Raw genomic sequence first — 20,888 nt, forward strand, 5'->3', positions numbered from 1 at the left:
AATGTTTACTTATTCTTCTTGAATTTATTTTCCTTCCTGGTTGTGGATTTTTCTTCAGCAAAACCAAACCCGGCCTGTCTGCAGTCCTGGTTGCCACAGGTTGAAAACTGATGCAGTCATACAGTGAATAAAACTTGGCTATTGTCTTCTTTCCATGAGAATGCCTCTTCTTCATTTTCTTGGGAAGAAACAGGATCACTCAACAAATATGCGTCTGGAAAGGAAAAAATAAATGGAAGTATATATGTGGTGCTTTTTTCACCCAAGATCTAATACTAAAAGAGAAGTTATTCCATTTTCAAGTTATTTAGGCACATTTATATATAATTATATTCTATTCATAATAAAAGTGGAATCTTCCTTAATAAGCGGAAATGCATACCTCCAAAGAGATTGGTGGTTACTTTGCTTTTAAAAAATAATCTCCTTAAATCTCCCTTTTCACCCAATTCTGGCCTTTATTTTTCCCCCTTGTATAAAGCATTTTTTTCCTGCCAGAAATAAGTCTGAGTATGTCCAAATTTATATGAGTCAGAGTTTGGAAAATACACCAGTAATTTTGCTGGGTCTTTTGGACAGTGTCCATATGTTACAAAGTGTTTAATAGGGTAATGTAGGTTGTTTAATTTCACTGTTATTCCAGTTAAAAAAGTACCACAACAATCATTTTATGCATAGATAGAAGTTCAGCTTTCCATCAGCCCAAGGCTAAGCAGTTCTGTCCTGAAAATTCTTAAAGTAATTCCTGTCTTCTATTGGCAAATGATGGTGCCTTCCCTGAGGCAAATATACCATAGACACTTCAAGTCTTTTGTGTAGCATAGAAAATAAATGTGCTCACACATAAAAGCAGCTGTTCCTCTTATTTGATTTCCTCTTTTTGTTTTTTCTTTTTTTAATTACAGTGAAAGGGTGTTGATATGTGAGCTTGATTAATTAGATCAACAATACAGAACGATGTCTTCTTCTAGTAAATTTATCACATATATTGGGGCTCTGGCTTTTTAGTGTGTCTTAAAACATGCCTTTTGATGGAAATATCAAGATTTTTTCAGAGAAAGATGAACAGTAAGTACATAATTTACTTTAGACCCTTGCCTTTATTCAGTAAAAAAATTTCATGGCCTCAAGTAATACACAGGGTTTATAAACTCCGCATGAAACCTTGGTTTGAGCTTTTCCACTTAAAATGTTGACTTTCATTTCTAATTAAGCCCTTCTATCACTGTTACACTTTTCATTTTATTCCTGTAATCTTGGAACAATTCAAAATACTTTTGAGAGTTCACAATCAAGACTGTTTTCATAGCCCAAGCTTCTAGTTAGCTAGACACACATTTTGAAAGCTATGTTGACACAAAAATATTTTGAAAAATGTCAGTGACGTTCACAAAACCTAAAAACCAAAATAAAACCTTTTGTTAAGCCTAAGTACTAAAAAATTCTGCAAAATTTCTCACCAATGAACTGGCACGGTAAAGCTCTTTCCAAAGAAGTTTCATTCATGACCAAACAGATTCTAAATTTTTCTGTCTTACCAGGCATTATTCTAAACAGATTACACTATTTTCTTCAAAATTTGTGAGAGAAGACATGTTCATCAAAGGACACCACAGTAAAGGTGGTTTTAATTGACTGTTAAAGTCAGTTTACCTAGGGACTTTCCAAAGCCACTTGGATTCATTCTAATGCCCTGTACAAGCTTTGGACACTCATACATGTAGCAAGCCACTAAATTAAAGTTTCTGCATTCCTGTCAGCTGTAACAAGGCAGGTTCAACCAAACACAAAGACAGACATTTCTTTCTAGAAAACAAGATTCGTGGTAAAACCCTGTAAATTATGTTGGCACAATCACCATAGATCTGTAAGTAGCATATCTGGTTTAGATTTGGGCTGAAAATCTAGAGTAAGTCGAGTAGAAAAATCATTTCATGCACAACAAGTACAAATCAGCGTTCCTAACGCTTTATTTTGAAATGGGTCATTATCCTCACACATATGTTGCTTTTTGCATAACTTAAATTTGCATGCGATTTCTTTCTATGCAACTTAAAAATATCTCTTTGCACAATATTGATCCAGTCTCCACTTTTTCATAGAGGGAAGAAAATAAATAGTTTTTCGTCAAACAGGAGCCTCTGTGAGAGGTACTCGCACCAATGGCATCTACAGTTTTTCACTTCCTAATGAAGAGACAGTCTTGAATTTCCAATATTAAAGATCAAGTATGAAATACTCAAACCAATGCTCAAAGTGTGAAATACTTTAACTGGTGGACAGCCTTCTATGTGAGAAAAAGGAGATGGTGAAATTTGGCAAGAAATCAGAAATTTTTCAGGTTCACAGCAATTTTTTTCCTTCCTCTTCATCCTCTCCCTGGAAATCCATTAATATGACAAAAAATTTAATAGGTAAATTGTTAACTGTTATACCAGGGGAAATGTAGAGGAATGATGCTGTGGTCAATGAAATGTAATCTAGATCTGTGATAGTTACATTTGCTTAAATCTGCCTAGAACCACGAACAAATGACTGACAGAAAAAAGCTACTACTGAAGGAGTTGGGATGTCTTCCCAATGACACTAGTGTCACCTCCTGGTAACACTTTTGCGGTCCAGACCTGAAGCAATAACTAAGACCTAGATTTGACAATGTATTTTGCATTCCATTTCCAAAGCTGCTCCCAAGAAACAGGTGACTTCTACAAATAATTAAAATGTACTTGAGAGATGAAATGATCCCCAGCATAGCATTCAGTTGTTCTTTTGAAGTTTGTTTATAGACCTTACATGCCAAGTGAAGTAGAAGATATTTTCCAACATTCATGTCTGATCAAGTCAGAGTTGCTCATCTACTGAGATATTTATTTTTACTTGATTTACTCTCATTTGGATGTGCCAAATAGTCTCCACCTAGATAGCAGAAACTTGATGTCACAGAAAATTGAAATTCAAAGGCATGTGAGGAAGAAATATTTTTCATACATGATTGCCATTTTAAAAAAATTACTTAGTAATTATTTGGTCTTTAGTGAAATCATGATCACATGTTTATGCTTAGAAACTCTGACAATTCCTAAGCATAATGACAGATGGAGGAATAATTTTATTAGTGCAAAATATTGCAGACCATACAGAAAAGTAATGGACAGAAGGAAATCAAAGAATTACAGAATCAGAAAATTGGTCAGTTTGGAAGGGACTGCAGTGAGTCATCTGGTTCAACCTCCCTGCTCAGGCAGGGTCATCCTAGAGCACATGGCACAGAGTTGCATCCAGACAGTTCTTCAATATCTCCAGTCACAGAAACTCCACAGTCTGTCTGGGCAACATGTTCCAGTGCACAGTCACCTGCAAAGTACTCACTTTTTTATTTCTTCTTGAAATTATATTCATTAAATTCACTTATAATGCACCCTTGAGCTTCATTATTGTATAAACAAAATACTGTCACAATAAGAATGATAAATTTTATTAACAAATATATTATTTGCACTCTGAACAAAAACACAACAGTTGGCACTCCAGAATATTGATTATTTAAATACAGGCAACAGTGATCATAGTTTCATCCGCTACTTCCCTCACAGCCTACTTACTGCATTTATTTTTTTTCTTATCCTTCCTTGAGTTTTAATACACTCAGGGAAGTGGTTAACAGATATAGACTGTGGAGAAACCAATAACGTGTGTTGTTTGTTCCTTTCCTATGCATGATTCCTTGGTGCTTTGTGTGTGGCTGATCAAAGTGATGGCAAACGTGGTAGGATAATTCTACAACGTGCAGGAGGTATTCTGTTAGGAAAAGGCCAACAACAGCAAACTTGTTTCTTTTGAAGTCTCCAGAGCTTAAAAATGTGAACAGTGTCACTCTGCCAATCTTAATCTGGAATCAAAAACATTCGACAGGTGCTCACCACATTGAAGGATTGCAGGTTAGTTATTTACTCTATTCCCCTTCTGTAAACAAAAATGTTTAAAGTTGCCAGATTTCATTAATCTGGATAGTGAATGAATAGTAAATTCAGCATTGAGATCTCGCTACTTAACCTTACTTTTAATGATCAAAATGATACAAAGCAAGCTAGTGAATTTGGTTTACACAGTTTAGTGAAAAGTGTGTTTATTTTTGATATTCTGTGCATAGTTATTGGTATGGCATAGCTCCCTTACATTAACAGTTTCTGCCTTAAGAGAAAAGGGGAGAAGCAAAATTTCAGAGCCTGGAACTGTTGTTCTCACATCTTATCCCCTTTTGTCCTTGTAGAAAGCCTCAGAAATGTTGAATTGGCAAACAGTGGCAATAAGTGCTGTGAGGTTCATAGACAGATATTTCCACACCCCAGATTTTAGGTTATTCTGCTGAAGTTGTTCACTTCAAAGCAAAACCAGCTATTTGAGACTATTCTACACCTCAGTTTTTCAAGGTTGGTTTTTAAGGATTTGAGCAATATAAAGTTGCTCAAGTAGTAATAGGCTACTTGTAGAAAGCAGGGTTTGGAAGGGGATTTGCGTGGTTCTCTCGTCTGTTCCCCCCGTACCATCCACCTCCACAGGTGGTCAGATTGGCCTTTATGTTATTTCTGGCAGGTGTCTGGAAAATGCCGCAGTGTTATTTGGATAATCTGCTCTAGTTCATAACTGCTTTAATTGCTAAATCACTTTTATTAATGTTTGTTCCAAATTATTTCTGACTTTTTGTATTTTCAGATATATTTATGCGTTTTAATCCTCATTTGTGTCTCCTCTCTGATTTTTTTTTCCTGAATATATCCTCACTGCTTTTTCAAATCTTATGTCAAATGCCGTATTTTCTAGATTGTTGATGATTTGTGTAGTGTCTTTTAACAGTTTTTTTGCCCCAAGCCAGGAAATGTACACCATTCAAGACCTTAACATCACTGATTCATGTGGAAGGATTACTTCATATGTTTTAAACACAGCAGTTGCCCTTCCCAATCCTAGGAGGAGTTTGTCTATAACTGTGCAACTGATTATCCTATCCATTGTATGACCTTGCTTTTGGTTTTCTACAGTTAAATACTATTTTTTTCACAATTCGTATTTCACTTGACAAGGTAATTTTGAATTCTGTCTCTCAGTGTACATAAAGATGTGATTCCAGTGTGTATGAAGGCTTTGACGTGACATAATTGAAGTCTTCTAAAATGAGAAGGGAGCCTACAGGAAAGACGGAGAGAGGCTTTTTACAAGGGCGTGTAGTGACAGGACAAGGGGCAGAGGCTTCAAACCTAAAGAATGTAGGTTTAGATTAGACATTGGGAAGAAATTCTTTATTGTAACAGTGGTGAGGTAATAGAACACGTTACCCAGAGAATTTTAGGATACCCCATCCCTAGAATTGTTCAAGGCCAGGTTGGACCGGGCTTTGAGTAACCTTGTGCAGTGGAAAATATCACTACCCATGGCAGAGAGGTTGGAACTAGATGATCTTTAAGGTCTTTTTCAACCCCAACCATCCTATTATTCCATAAATATACTGTGTATATTCTCTAATCCAGCATCATTAATGAAAATATTAGTACTATCAAAATTTGGAACAGGCTTCTATTCTTCCCTTATTTCCTTATGGAAAACGAGGACATGTCAGCTATGCATATTACCTATCCACAAAATTCTTTATATTTTTGTAAGAATATATTAAATTATTCTGATACTGTTTCTTGTTGACAAGTTGATCTTGGTGGCTTTATAATTCCTTGTTATCTTTTGATGTTTTTCTGAAATTTGATGTTAAAGCACTTGGCCTGTTATTCCTTTGTTCCTTCATTTCTCACTTTTTAAGCAAAAGTGGTGTCATTCTCTTTGGGCTCAAAGATAAATGCTAACAATTTGGGATTTATGTGAGACATTTTTCTAGGTCGGCTTTTATGAACTACATTGGGCCCAGCCAACTCCTGACTTTCTTAAATATGTCTTAACATTTCTGGTTTATTTACGTTTCCCAGTGCTGCTAAACGTGTTTGCTGCCTGACAGATCGCTACACAATGATTTAGTGAAGACTGAAGGCATAAAACCCTTGAGCAGTCTCAGTATCACCCGATATTTTTATTGAGTAGCTGACTGACTCATTTCTTCTCTTTTCAGCTTTTTTACTGCATAGAATATTCTTACCTTTTGTGTCCTTTGTTGATGGCATCCCATTTCTTGCCTTGTCTTTCTGAACAAGTCCAAGTTATAATATTACACCAATATTTGTGGCACTAGCCACCCATCTTGTTAACACTTCCTCCATTTCCCCTTTCCTTCTTACCTTGTGATAAGTTATCTGCATGAGGATGAATTTCTACATACCACATAAAGATTACACAGATGTTTTAAATTCACTGTCTTGGAGACAGTATTTGTGTTATAGTAACAGATCTTACTCAGCAACGCAGAGCACTTTCAGACTATAAATTATACATAACTTTGATCAGCAAAAATTACCATAGAGTTTGTTAGAGATTATTGGTATCTTGTATAGTAGGGCAGTGCTTGAAAAGTTGGGAAATAGATTTGGCATAAAAAGAAACTGATTAAACAGGGGAGGGTTTTGTTGACTTGTTTGGTTCATATGACTCATTTGCCAAGTATCATAATTTAAGCAGAGAGGATTATGAGGGTCTGTTAAATGCTAAGTAAATATTTAAATACACACATATACTCTGTGTGATGGTCTAATTTAATAGTGTTTGATTTCCTAGTTCATCAACATCCACTTTCAAACGTATCAGTTTGCAGCCCTTAGGAAGTCCTTCTTTAAAGTAAAAATATCTGCTAAGTCATTTGACTAATAACTTTTGATTCCTACAAAATTGCTTTTTCCTTTACAAACACTTCTTCTTTTTTTTTCCACAAAAGCATTGACATCTGCAGAAGATTTATTACTTATTTTCATTAACTTAATTTACTTTTATAATTTTTATGATGTTAGTTGCAAACCTATATGGCTCAAAAAAAGGAAAAATAAATATTTTAATTAATTTATTATATGCTATCATGCTTTTTTTACAATCTTTTAGTTTAATGACTCAGTAATACGTTTGCTATGGAATCAAGTAGTAAAAGTCTGAAGTTACTTCAAACATACCACAGATGTTAGTTACAGAGAAAGAAATCTATTCCACACAACGCTTAGGTACCCAAGAACATTAAATGTAAAACTATGCATCTAGATCTATAAAAGTAATCCAGAAAGGCCTTAGCTGCATTGATCATATGTACAAGATATTGTGACATTAAAAAAAAGGAATTTGAATCCTGTACTCCAAGAGCACAAAAGCAGCCCCACTATCAGATGATGAGAAAATGCACATGAGGCTTTTCCCAGTCCCTCCTGTAGAAACTGGATCACCATACACCAATAAAAGACACCTCCCCCTCCTGGAGGTAGGGGAGCAGGAAAGGGGGTGCAGTTACAATCTAATGAAAATAATATTGTCATAAATGTAACTGTGATATCAGAATCAAACTTCATATTGAACGAACTCAGAAGATCTTCCTTCTTCTCTCCACCGAGCTGAATGCCCTGACTATGTTATTTTTGAGGAGGAGAAGCAAATTTAAGGTTTTTTAATTTCAGAAGCATTTGAAAAAGATACCTGTCTTTAGCCCTGATGTAGATATCTAAACCTAAGCAGTATACAAATCTAAGGCATAAACTTCTTAGATTTGTTTTAAAAAGTCCAGATGCTAAAAACCTTGACATGATGACAGATTTCCTGTGAAAGACTACACTGTCCAAATTATTGCTATTTCTTATCAAACATCTTTAGTTACTTTTCCACTTTCTAGCACAAGTTAGTTTCCATTCTATGAGATACCGCGAGTAGACAGATACTGTTTACTTCTACCATTAAACTATGACAGTCATGAAAACTAGGGTTTAAGCAGAAGCTGCTGAAATGTGTCATATATCTCATCCTACTCACTTTTTTATCCCCACTTACATGATGTTTCCTTTCCAGGCCTGCACCATTAATATGATTTCCTTTTAAGCTAGGACACTTGAACTATTTTAGAATTCAATGATGGTGCTGATCTGACACTTGAAATTGTTCTCCAGGATGCCTGTGACTTACCTACCTTCTTGACTGTTTATGGTTGAGAATCCCCTGAAGGTGAGAATTTTTCAAGCCTTTATAGTATTTTTAAGTGTTTTCTTTGATATACAAGCTTCTTTTCATTTTTCAGTTCGTTCTGTGTGAGCTACTGAGGCATTTAAGCTTCAGCCATTGAAATCATGAATACATTTAGTCATACCCGGGCCTTTATTCTGAATGTCACATGCTCAACAAGATTTTTAGACTGATCAACTTGTCGTTCCCCCTCATTCCCAGTAGGATGCAAGTGGGGAGCACCATTAGCTGAGGGAAATAAATTTGGCACAGTGTGTGCACATTCAGTGTGGCAAGAAAGGGTAGTGATGAATAGGTCTATCAATCAGAGGGCAAAAGTCATTATAACATGAGGAAACATCAAAGGAATTTGACACGTTTGCTGTAGCAGGCAGAAGGGAAGCATGATAATTGATTTTCAATATATCAGAATTTTTAGTATTTACAAACTTATACCACTACAGAACTATTGCACTTTAGTCTGAGATAGCAAGACCTTACATCCGCTTAGTTACGGGACTCTTTAGATCTCATTCATTCTACTTTGTCATTAAATCAGAGAATTTACAGGTTCATATTGTGTTTTGCCAGTTACTAGAACAGACATAACCACAAACTATTCAGACACAGACTACTTTGAACATCAACCTCCTTTTCTACAGCTCCAGCCTTAATGATAACACAACCATGCAAATGACCACAACTGGTAGTAGAACCATTTTCTTGGCTGCTAGTCAAAGTTTATCTGATACCTTGAAATGTCTTGTCTTTCTAAAACATCCTTCTTTCTTGGACTTGTCAGAATGTTTGAAAGTGAGATATCATGAAATTCTGATCTAGAAATAAGTCCCATTAAGAGAGAGAACTGGATCTCAAAGGGAAAGGAGAATCACATTTGGAAAGGGTGAGAAAGTATAGCTCTTGCAGCACTGTGAATGCTGTGTAGAGCTGTATCTAGAGAGATAACTCAGGCTGGGTGAATAGAATAGAGGAAAAAAGATAAATATGGACAAAATAAGAAAAAAACAGAGAACAAAAAAGTTACAAATGAAATATTCCATAGACTTCAGTTGATTTACATCAGGACTGAATTAGACCTATCTTGTGGTGAACTCATCAAGTACTGGAAATGTTTTGTTTAAAGCCAAAATTCTCAAAAGGTTACTACAGACACCAGTTTTCCATGCCACAGTTCTGGAGGTTTGTAATTTCTAATTTTTTCCAGAAACAAAACAAAGAATCTCCATCACTTAAAGCCTGTTTCCACTGCCTTTACTACTTATAAAGTGTCATTTCGATTGTTTATTCTCTCTGGACTCTGTGATGCATGTAAGAAGAACAGAAAGACGAGATGCAGGTTTCTTTCTTTAGATTAATTCTGAGGCCTTTCAACTTATTTTGTAGCACTTTTTAGAACACTTTCACTTCAACAAATACTTTTATTTTTAGACTGAAATATACCTTAAAGGCCTTTTCTGTAGCTAAAATTGAATTGGGATGCTGAACACTGCCAACTTTCCAAAACCTAAAGAAAATTCAGGTACATTTCTTGTTGGCTTGTCCAGCTCACATAATTCTTCTCAATACACTTTAAAATAGTTTTCCTAGGAATATGTTCTACTGTACTATAAATCTTTATGGTTATAAAAATCTCTATACTGATCACGGAAGTAAGATCATGCAAAATGTGGAGAATAGATTTGTGTAGGCAGGGCAAAGAACAGAACATGGTGCTTGCAGTTTTCCAGATTTTGCATTTTTGTTGTTCTGTATAGAACTGAAGGATATATAACAATGTCCTGCAATGTGCTCTGGTTTCCAGAGATGTCTTTGTGTTCTGAAATTATGCAACAGGATACATGACGCTTTCTTATCTTTACCCAAATTCTGCTTCCTGATTGTTGCTTTTTTTATTGTGGATTTATTTCATCATTCTGATGAAATCCAGGATCTGTTTGTTGAACACTAGTAATACCATGGTTGTACATTTTTCACAATGGCCATTACATGTAAGAGGAAGATATGTAAGAGTCTAGAGTCTGGTCCTTGACCTGTGTAATTTTGCTTAAGCAAAGAGATGGCAGAAATAGTTTACTTGTAGACTTTAGGAAACCAGATGAAGTCACTTTAAAATATTTTTGCTGACAAAAAAAAAGATATGACAAGTGCATCAATTTTTAATGGAAACTGATAGCAGGTATTGGCAAGTGGAACTGAACTCAAAGGATTGAACAAATCAGTTTTTGCCACAAGACTTGGTCTCTGGCCATTTAAAGCAATGTTCTTATATAATTAAGGATCCCCAAGGCCTCTGATGGGCTGCTATGCTGAAACTGGACATCAAAAAGTTTTTTTTTTAATCCCAAAATAGGCAATTTAACCTATTAAGCATAGGATCAGAATTTCTTCTGACAAAGGAAGTTGGGGGTGACAAAACTAGACCAGTTCCCAAACACTTGCAGACACCTTAAGATTAGTAGGACTGATCCTGGTAAAGCAAAGCTCCTACCAAAATGTAATAATTGCACAGCAAATCATTGTTCTTGGACAAAATGGTTGGTCATTTTTTGGTGTCAAAAGGAGTCTCAGTTACAAGTGTCCTTGCAGTGATGTCTTCATCTTGATAAGGTGAGTTTCAACAGATCACTGTTCTGCTCTTTTCTCATAATCCAGATGGTCATGGTCCTGCATTACCAGCCTATAAATTATCTAAACTACATAAAAACATCTCCTAAATATCATAACTACACGCAAAAGACTCTTGTGTTTCTATTGACTGTTTATAATTAACTATGAATTATTTCATAAATTATGGAGCAGGAGTTGGCTGTGAACCTTTGTGACACTACAATCAAGATGTTTGTCAGTACAAAGTGTAAGACTTGGACTAACACAATAGGACCAACTGGGTAATGTCTTGATTTGCCCAACATTTTTGCCTGGAGAGCTTCTCTATCAGTCAGTCAAACATTTGTGAACATAGTGCAGATTTTAATCAGTCACCTATTTTTAGATTGATCTATTGTCTCAGACCAGACTGTTACCTATTCTGGGCAAATGACTACCTGGGGAGTTCCTGGACCACCCAAGGAATTAAAGGCTTCAGTACACTGGATATACACACCGATACAACTCTAATACTCAGACACATTGGAGTTACAACTAAAGGACAAACTTGAATTTCATACTTATAAATCACTGGCAAGTTCAGTTCCATACCTCTTGACATTTGTGTAAAGTGGGAAATAAATGCTGTGAAGGCTGAACTAAAAGTAGTCTTGTGGTTGTGCTTGTCAGGAAACTATGGAGTAAAAGAAATAGCAGCAGGTATCGGAATATTTATATGGGGTATGGGGCCTTGCAACCCTAAAATAAATTTAAACGTGCTGATAGGTTTAAAGGTATGGGCTTACTGTGGAGTAACTCTTACTGTGAGTAAGGTATGGGCTTACTGTGGAGAGGAAGGCAGTAGGAGCCTGGGAACTTAGTGGATCTGGTGACTCTAATGGGTTATGTTTAACCTAGTAGTTACCAGGTGAGGTGAGAAACAGGAGAGCAAGCTACTTTGCATCAGCAGCAAAACTTGTGATCTCAAGCTGTCTGGTTCAAAGCAAGGGGAAAGCTCCCACAGAGTCAGTGATTTTTCAGCCTTTCTTGTTTTTATTATATAAATAATGAGAGCCTGGTGCTGAGTCCTTGTATACTGTACTGCTAAAAATTTTGAGTGAAGTCCAGCACTCTGCTTCCATTCCAGTTACAGAAAATTACCCTAGTGTTCTTTCTCTGTCTTTGTTCCCAAAAAACTCCTTCTGCCTTCAGCTGAAGTGCTGGGAAGGTTCTCAATTTGATAGTGTGGTCTAGAAGGAACAGCAAGTGAGAAAAGATACCTTGGTATCCTGTTGTCATGGGTTAACTGTATGGTAGTACAATTGGGAAAGGGCTATCAGGAGCTCATGACTGAGCTCAAAGATATTAAAAGAAACTTAGCCACGTTAGAAACCTCTGGTGAGGGCATGACAATACTTTTTAAATTATACAGTCTTTCAAGAGACTAAATATGCTGGCTGTCACAGGTGGGTTTTTCTCAGGCTTCCCTGTGCTCCAAGCTCATTAACTTGACAAATGTAAGTAATATTCACATGGGGTAGTGGGTCCTCTGAGTCAGAGGCATGTGGATGAACCATGTGCCTTTGGTTAGATAGCAAACCTGATTTCTGCTATCCGGTTGGACCATTTTTTGTAACAAATTTGAGGCCTGAATCCTCTACATATGTTTCAACTTCTCATGGACAACAAGAGAAGAAAAAAATGCAGTGAAAAATCTTAGCCAGCAGACCCTAGAGCTCATTCAACAGGCCTTCTGGGTTCCAGATTCATATATTATGCTTTCACTGCATTATGAATTGAACTACTTTTAGCATTGTTCGGCAACATGTCTGTACAATCAAGGGGAAGATTTTTGACCCGTTGTATTACTTTAACAACGGCAATAAGCAGAAAAAAAATAAGCCTATAATTCACTTGACTTATGAACACAGTGTATTTGTCTAAGTCAGGAGTTCAAAATGGAATCGTAGTCTATCCAGCCACTTCAGACTTAGAGAGACTCCTTTCCAGTGTGAGGTTTAGGCATTCTATTTTTAGCACTTATGTAACCCACCTTGGAGTTGTGATCTAGCACAAGACACATGGATGAGGGGAAGGCTGTGGATGTGGTCTATCAGGACTTCAGCAAAGTCTTCGACACCATCTCTCACAGCATACTCCTGAAAAAGTTGGCAGCCCACAGCTTGGACAGGGGTACTCTGTGTTAGGCTAAGAATTGGCTGGGGGGCTGGGCCCACAGAGTGATGGAGAACGGTGCTGCATCCAGTTGGCAGCAGGTCACTAGTGGTGTCCCTGAGGGATCAGTGTTGGGCCCAGTTCTGTTTAATATCTTTATCGATTATTTAGATGAGGGGATTGAGTCCGCCATCAGCAAATTTGCAGATGACACCAAATCTGAGGGGTGTGTTGGCTTGCTGGAAAGCAGGAGGACTCTTCAGCGGGACCTGGACAAGCTGGAGAGTTGGTCTGATTCCAACGGGATGAGCTTCAACAAGGCCAAGTGCCGGGTCCTGCACTTTGGCCCCAACAACCCCCTGCAGCACTACAGGTTGGGGACAGAGTGGCTGGAGAGCAGCCAGGCAGAAAGGGACCTGGGAGTTTGGATGGACAGGAAGCTGAACATGAGCCAGCAGTGTGCCCAGGTGGCCAAGAAGGCCAATGGCATCCTGGCCTGTATCAGGAACAGTGTGGCCAGCAAGACCAGGGAAGTGATTCTTCTACTGTACTCGGCGCTGGTGAGGCCACATCTGGAGTCCTGTGTCCAGTTCTGGGCCCCTCAGTTCAGGAAGGATATTGAGGTGCTGGAGCAGGTCCAGAGAAAAGCAACAAGGCTGGTGAAGGGACTGGAGTACAAGTCCTATGAGGAGAGGCTGAGGGAGCTGGGATTGTTCAGCCTGGAGAAGAGGAGGCTCAGGGGAGACCTCCTCAATCTCTACAACTCCCTGAAAGGAGGTTGTAGCCCAGATGGGCATCGGTCTTTTCTGTCAGCCAACCAGCAGTAGGACAAGAGGGCACAATCTTAAGCCCTGCCAGGGGAGGTTTAGTTTGAATATTAGGAAGAAATTTTTTAGAAAGAGAGTAATCAGACACTGTAATGAGCTGCCCAGGGAAGTGGTGGATTCTCCATCCCTGGAGGTTTGTAAGATGAGACTGGATGTGGTACTTAGTGCCATGGTCTAGTAACCACGGCAGTGTTGGATCAAGGGTTGGATTGATGATCTAGGAGGTCTTTTCCAACCTGGTTGATTCTATGATTCTATGATTCTAAGACCGAAGTACTTGCTTGAAGGTCAGTGACAAATATTGCACACAACTGGACTCCAAGCATTTATGTCATCGTAGTATTGAATATGCTGAATCTTTGTAAGAGGGATGAATTTCAGAATAAACAAATACATGAACTAAAAGTGGATGAAAACCCAAGGAATGTGCTGCCACTGTTAAAAATAAGCAACTGTAATTTCTTCCACTATTTTTTAAACTTGAACTAAACAACATTTTCAAATTGAGAACCAAAAAACATATCTCTCTTGGTTTCAGCATGATTCCCACACCATAGATTTGTTATTTCTGCAAGTACGTTGTCTATGATTGAAACATTGAAAGAAACTTTCATTTTAGGAATTCTTACTAGGCCTCTGAACCCAGTAATTGCATTTAGTAGTTTCCTTTAGAAAATCCCGTTTCTTTCTTGACAGGATTGGCAGCTAATTCCGTATTTTGGATGTACTCAGTGCTCCAGAAGGCCTTGATTTGCGTGAGTGAAATGGAGTTATAGAAATTTTATTAACTCATTTTAAAAGAACTCTAAAGAATACTTGCAAACTTCAAATGAGTCTCCTGTTAATTTTTGGCTTTCTCTTTTCACCCACTTAATTTCCTGTTTAGTTTCCATTATGTGATACACATTTTGGATAATTTCAATATTCATATCTTTTTATTTTTAAATAATGAAGACCAGGAGCTCAAAAAAATATACATGAGACTTTATACATGAAAAACTTTAAAGCAAGACTGACTTAGTAAGGAACAATTTTATTGATTTTCAGTACAAGATCCCACATTACAAAATTAGGATTTTTCTGAAGACTGTTCCTATACATATAGACAAAGAGACAAATTAAATTGTTTTTTATTCTTTCTAAGAATGTTCAGGGAATAAAACGTCTTATATTGAGTCCAATCTATGCTTATTTTTTTGTTTTGGTCATGTTCAGTAGCTACACTGTATTCAAGTGTCCTTTGTGCTGTCTTCATCTTAGAGATTTAATACTTATATGAAACCAGATGTCATCTAAATACTGAATGATCTCTTGTCCTCTCAACTGCCTCTTTTGCAAGTGGGAGTAGAGGTTACATATGTACTGATTTAGCTGTATTTAATCCTGGTTTTTTCGTGTGTCATTCTTACACCACGAGTGCTACCCTGGATATTGAGAATAAGCTGTAATTTACTAAGCTAAGGTGCTAAATAGAGGCACTCTAACATTCAGGGGAGTTCCCTTACCAAAATAAAAACTTGTGACGCTTGTTCTGCCGCACATATTAACACAGAGGTTAGCAAAGCAAAAAGTGTAGAGTGAGGTGAGCCACTGGTTTACATTGAGTTGTTGAGGTGACTGAGAGTTAAAAGAGATCAGAGCATTGTAGTAGGCAGCAACAACTATTAGAAGAGGGATTATTGCTGAAAACCCTTTGAAGTGTCTCATGTCTTTGTGCTGTATTTATCATCTCTCCTCCCCAGCCTGCAATTAGATCTATGTGATTAATAGAAGTGGAAAAAGGAGGTATGAACAAATAAAATGAGTATATACTTCCTAAGGTAAAGAGCAGAATTTTTTTCTTAGCCTCGAGGCTAAAGCAGTACAGTCTAGAAAAATGCCACTAGAAAATCTATGAAGTGTCTCTTTAGTTATAATTGCCAGTGGCAACGAGCTGCTGTGGATGAAAAGCAGCTCCTGAATCCTGCCAGCATCCATCTGTGGATAAGCAGAAGTGTTACTTGGAAGTTAAAAGAGATGTTTTTCTCTTTGGCTTGAAAATCCTCTTATTTATTTTTTTCCATTGTTTTTACCATGTGTTTCAGTGTGATGAGAAGAAAAAAGTGCTATATTTTCAGTCTGTGATGTTTCCTAGCTTTAACTGGCTCAGGGCTGTAGAGTATGTAAATAATGGCAAGACATGAATCACAGCAGCTGTTCTGCATCAGTCATTGATATAAGATGTGGGAGGGAGAAAAGATAGACAATAACAGGGGATCATTACTTATGCATCCAGCATGAGGTCTTCTAGCTCAACAAAGTCTGAATTTCAAACGCTGTATGGATAACTCAATAACTGGACATTTTATATATACAAAATCTTTTTTAAAATGTAGTGAAAATTTTAGAGATTCCATGAAAATATCATATATTTAGGTGTTGAGTCAAAAACAGAATCAGGGACAAAAAAGTTAAGTTGTGTGGAAAAACAGAGTCAAAAGCTGAAAATCTGGGAATTGTGTCTCTTCTCTGTGAACTCTGACCTGCTGAGGTAAGATGTTGGGATAAAGGAGAACACCACCTCTCTGAGGTGCTGGACAGACTTCTGTGGTCATGGGTTCTGCTTGTCTTGTTGGTCATTTCTCCAGGACCACCTTGGTGTGTGACTCAGTACCCGAAGAGCAATGCAGGCAGTCACGATAGTTCAGCAAACAGTTAAGAGCTATGTCTGTTTATTTCACCAAGACATCAGGATATACTGGAGATTACATCTTTTAGAGGTAGCCATATAAAACCCAAGGATATCAAGTTAGGAAATGGGTTAAATTTTGTATCTGAATTTGCAGATCATAATTCTCTAAAAGGATAGAAACTCAGTGCATTGGGTTTTAATGAAGCAGTCTGGGGAAAAGGCCAATTCTTGACTCTGATAATTCAAAATCACTCTATGCATATAATACAGGAGTATGAAACTTATATTCATGGCTATGGTTTGTGTCTCTTCTTTAAAGATTTTTAAAATGAATCTTAATTTTTTCATCTTCTTTGCATCTGCCTGCCCATATTTCAGTTCTTTTTTCACACTCTCTATCAGAAAAGAGTACACTGCCTTCTGTACTTGTGTATGTTGGCTGAGAGGTATCATTGTAATTTTTCTTATCTCTTGAGACAGGATGAGTTTAACCAGAACTTCCTCAGAATTTGGTGATATCATTGTTCATGTAGGATAGCTGATAATACAAATTCCTGTCCAGAAAGGCCAAACACGAAAAGAAACCTCTTTACAATTACGTGATGCTCACATGGGAAAACCAAACCCCCTCTGTTTGCATTGCTTCTCAAAATGATGAAAGATAAATCCACTAAGGGGAGATAGAAGTCTCAGAGACTGGCATTTAATTTATTAAAGTGAATATTGCTTAAATAAAATAAATAAATAAATACTTCTCAGTAAAAATGAAATAATTTTTAGAGAAATGTACCTGCTTTCACAGAAAATTATTTTTCTGTCAAAATTAAAAAAGCCCTAAATTGCCCGACCTTATGACTATTTCTTTGTGTCACATCATCTTCCTAACTGAGAACAAAGCATTATAAAAGCATAGCATGAAACCCTTGAACTCTGTCAGGCTTGGTGCTGTGACCACTTTTCTGGGGAGCCTTTTCTGGTGCCCACCCACTCTCTGGGTGAAGGACCTTTTTCTAATATCCAACCTAAACCTCCTCTGACACAACTTCAGGCCATTCCCTCGGGTCGTGTCACTGGTCACCACAGAGAAGAGATCAGTGCTTGCCCCTCCTCTTCCTCTTGTGAGGAAGTTGTAGACTACAATGAGGTCTCCCATCAGTCTCCTCTTCTCCAGGTTGAAGAGACCAAGTAGGCATGGGCAAGGTAGACAGCTGGCTGCTGACAGCAAATCATTGATGAAATCAAAAGGTCCAGTTACTGTCCAACCTACAGGGTCTGGGAAGTTTTGCTGGGCGCTGCAGCTACCAAAGGAGTACATGGGAATAGACAAATAATCTTCATTAGCAACTGCATCACTTCTGCTTCTCACAGGATGCCCTTTAGTCAGTTAGAGCAGAAGGAACTGGCCCATCCTCTTTGGAGTGAAATTCCTCTTTTTTTTTTTTTTTTTTTTCAATTCTGATGTGCTTAAACTAGCTATTGGTGTCTTCATTCATATCCTTCCCAGATACAACATAATGATCAGGAGGATGGTGTGGTGGCACTACATTGCACAATATATGTTGCCATTCCTATAATGTGATGTCAGAAGACCAAGGAGATTCTCTTCAAAATTGCACCAAGAATAAGGTGTCCACACACATTTTCAGATTTTCATGCCAAATAAAGAAATTACCTGGAACTAGATTAATCTTTTGTAACGAATAATTCTATCTAGAAAGTGGTTGAGAAAACATTTATAATTAAGAAATAAGATAAACCCAAGCCTTTATGGGTGGTTGTTGCTGCTGTCTCGGGAAGGGGAGATGCAGGTCCTCATGGATAAGCTGAGTGGGTGCAGTGGTGGAGAGGAAGATGAGAGGTTAGAAGGAAAATGGGAAAGGGAAAAGAGCTTGGGGTTTTGAAATCCTCTGAGGTGGGAAGAAGGCAGTTTAAAGGACATCTAATGGGAGATTCTTAGTTTGGATAAATATCTCTCTGGGGTCAAGTATGTGAGACGTTTTCTTGGAACACCTGTTTGGTTCTCTACAAGTTACAGTTTGGTTGAAAGCTGAAGTGGAACATAGGAACCATTTTGTGCTGGATGCATGCTTCAGGGAAAATTCTACATGATAGGAAAGCCTGTGCAGCCACAGCATGAAATGTGTCCTACGTCTGGAAGCAGATAGTAACCACGTATTTTATAATGTTCCCATTGTTGTAGAGTCAGAAAGACACAGCTGCACTTCTTTCTTTTGCAGACTCCCCAAAAGGAAGGAAAAGCCTGTTCAATTCACCATGATGGATATACAGTGATATATTCCCAGTGGTTCCACTAGCCACAATATCTGAAATCTTTCCCACAGATTTGAAAAGTGCTCATCTAAGCAAAATTGCAACCAACTCTTGAGAACATCTGTGAAATTAAGATAGTAAGTAAAAGTTCTGGAAGGAGACTGAGATGCAACAGCAACCAAAGGGTTTGCAAAAGGATTAGAAGCAGATACCACATATAAATTTTTCCCTTCTGTACCGTGTAGCTATTGCTTGAATAGAGTGAACTTAAACATGAAAACTTGGCTTTCACTCTTAAAACCATTTCAGAATAGTTCTCTGAATGCATTAAATTATAAATACATCATTCAGAGCAAATGTGTAATAGTACTTTTAAATGTGGACATGTTTGTCACATGTAAAAAATGGGGGAACTATATCACTTATGGATGTTATTTATCTGCTTTTAGCTTTGACTATGCACAGGTGACACAGACAGGCTGACCCTGTCTGCTGTTGAAGTCTCAGTCACCCACTGAAGTCAACAGGAGTTAAAGGTGAAGTCAAGGTCTTTCTGAATAAAATATTAAAGATTATATATTAAAATGTTTCTTATATATTCATATTATATATAGTAAAGCATCAAAAATTAAATATTAAAATCTGCAGGACTGAATGAAAGGGATTCTTATATGTATTTATTCCCAGGAAAATCAATGGAAATTAAGGTACTGAATAGTTTCTAGAAGTTTGTCTACTAAGGTTTGTATTGTGCTCTCTGCTATTCCACCTCCACTGACCTTAGCAGAACAGGGGGTGAAAATCAGTATTTCCTGCAGTAAGGATGTTTTATTACCCCACATTAATATATATCTTTAAAAATGTTGGGAAAGCAGAATTTTCAGCTGTATCAAATTTGAGTAATATCTTGTCATTATGTAGACTATGGGGGAGTTGATGTCAAGCCTGCTGAAGTCAGTGGACAGGTTCCAGCTGAATTAAATGAGCTTTGGGTCAGATCCAGAAAGGCAGTAGGGAATTGCAATTAGACAGCTTAAATTTATCATGTTTGTCTTGGAAATTCAGCTTAAAAAAGGCTGTCTCATCTGGACAAAGAAGGACTCCTGAACTGCTGTCTAGTAATAGATGTTCTCATTTATGCTAGTGTGAGATTTTGCACTCAGTGTGAGCTAGGACCTGAACTAATTCTAAGCATCTGAAATTTGATTAATAACAACAGCAACTTCAGTGGTGTAGCATGGCAGACTTTAAACTACACTTTGCCACACACTAGGAATTTGGACCGGCGAGGGTTTAAATTAAATGATAATATAGCAGACTTCATTTCATACATGTTTACTAAAAATAAAAAGACCGAGGAGTTCTGAGGAAGATAATTGCTAAACACTTCTAAATATTTTCAGTCTATCTTTAATGATGCTATTGGTTTCATCAAGAATGTTTTGAGAACATTTTATGGTTTTCCTCATGCTGTGGAAATGTGAAAAAAGTCTCAACTAAATTTTGAACACATGTAAGCAAAAGGGAAGGAAGTAAGAAAAGACAATATGCATTAAAAAAGTTTTATTTTAAGTCAAAGTACTAATTTTTTCCTTATTTAATTTCATCAAATAAAAGGAAATATATTCTGCCTGGGCTCAACATTTGTTGTAACTCAAAAAATAACACAATATTAGGTAACGTAACGTTTTCCTTAGAATGTGTAATAATAAAATAAGAATAGGAGAAGAATAGGATGGAATAAAGACAGTAACACCAAAGCCCAGGTTTAATAGGATAATGTTTATGGGCATTATAAGAATACCTCTGTGATATATTTTGACCCAAAATGTCTTACATTTATGTAATATTTATTAACCATAAATATATTTTATACAATTTCACATAAAATATAACATTTTAAAATAGTTTCCCAGCAGTTTATGTCTTTGCCACACTATATAGGACACAGATGTGAGGATGCTGAAAATATTCTTGAAAGGTCTGTAAGACATGTGAGGTGTTCCATGGCCGCAGAGACAGGACCCGCAGTGATGATGAAGCAGATGGAGCAGATGACCTGTGATGATGGACTTCACTGTGAAGGGATTGGCAGCTTTTGACTCCTGCACCTTACCAATGTATTATATATGCCAGTGCTGGCTTTGGACACAGGACAAGTTTCAGATGGTTGGTTTGCAGGATATGTGGTGAGATCACAGAAGATGGGCGAA

At 37.3% G+C, this 20,888-nt stretch overlaps 1 long non-coding RNA gene across 1 annotated transcript; it reads right to left on the bottom strand.

Annotated features, from left to right (window-relative positions):
• Positions 1 to 11,346: 11,346 nt before the first annotated feature.
• Positions 11,347 to 12,753, bottom strand: LOC113950358. Its single transcript, XR_003528723.1, has 3 exons — positions 12,646 to 12,753; positions 11,893 to 11,981; positions 11,347 to 11,425 (listed from the first exon to the last, which is right to left on the bottom strand). It is a non-coding gene; the product is annotated as an uncharacterized LOC113950358 (long non-coding RNA).
• Positions 12,754 to 20,888: the final 8,135 nt, after the last annotated feature.

This window comes from Corapipo altera, unplaced genomic scaffold (genome assembly GCF_003945725.1).
Source record: "Corapipo altera isolate COAL_440 unplaced genomic scaffold, ASM394572v1 0, whole genome shotgun sequence".
NCBI lineage: Eukaryota > Metazoa > Chordata > Aves > Passeriformes > Pipridae > Corapipo > Corapipo altera.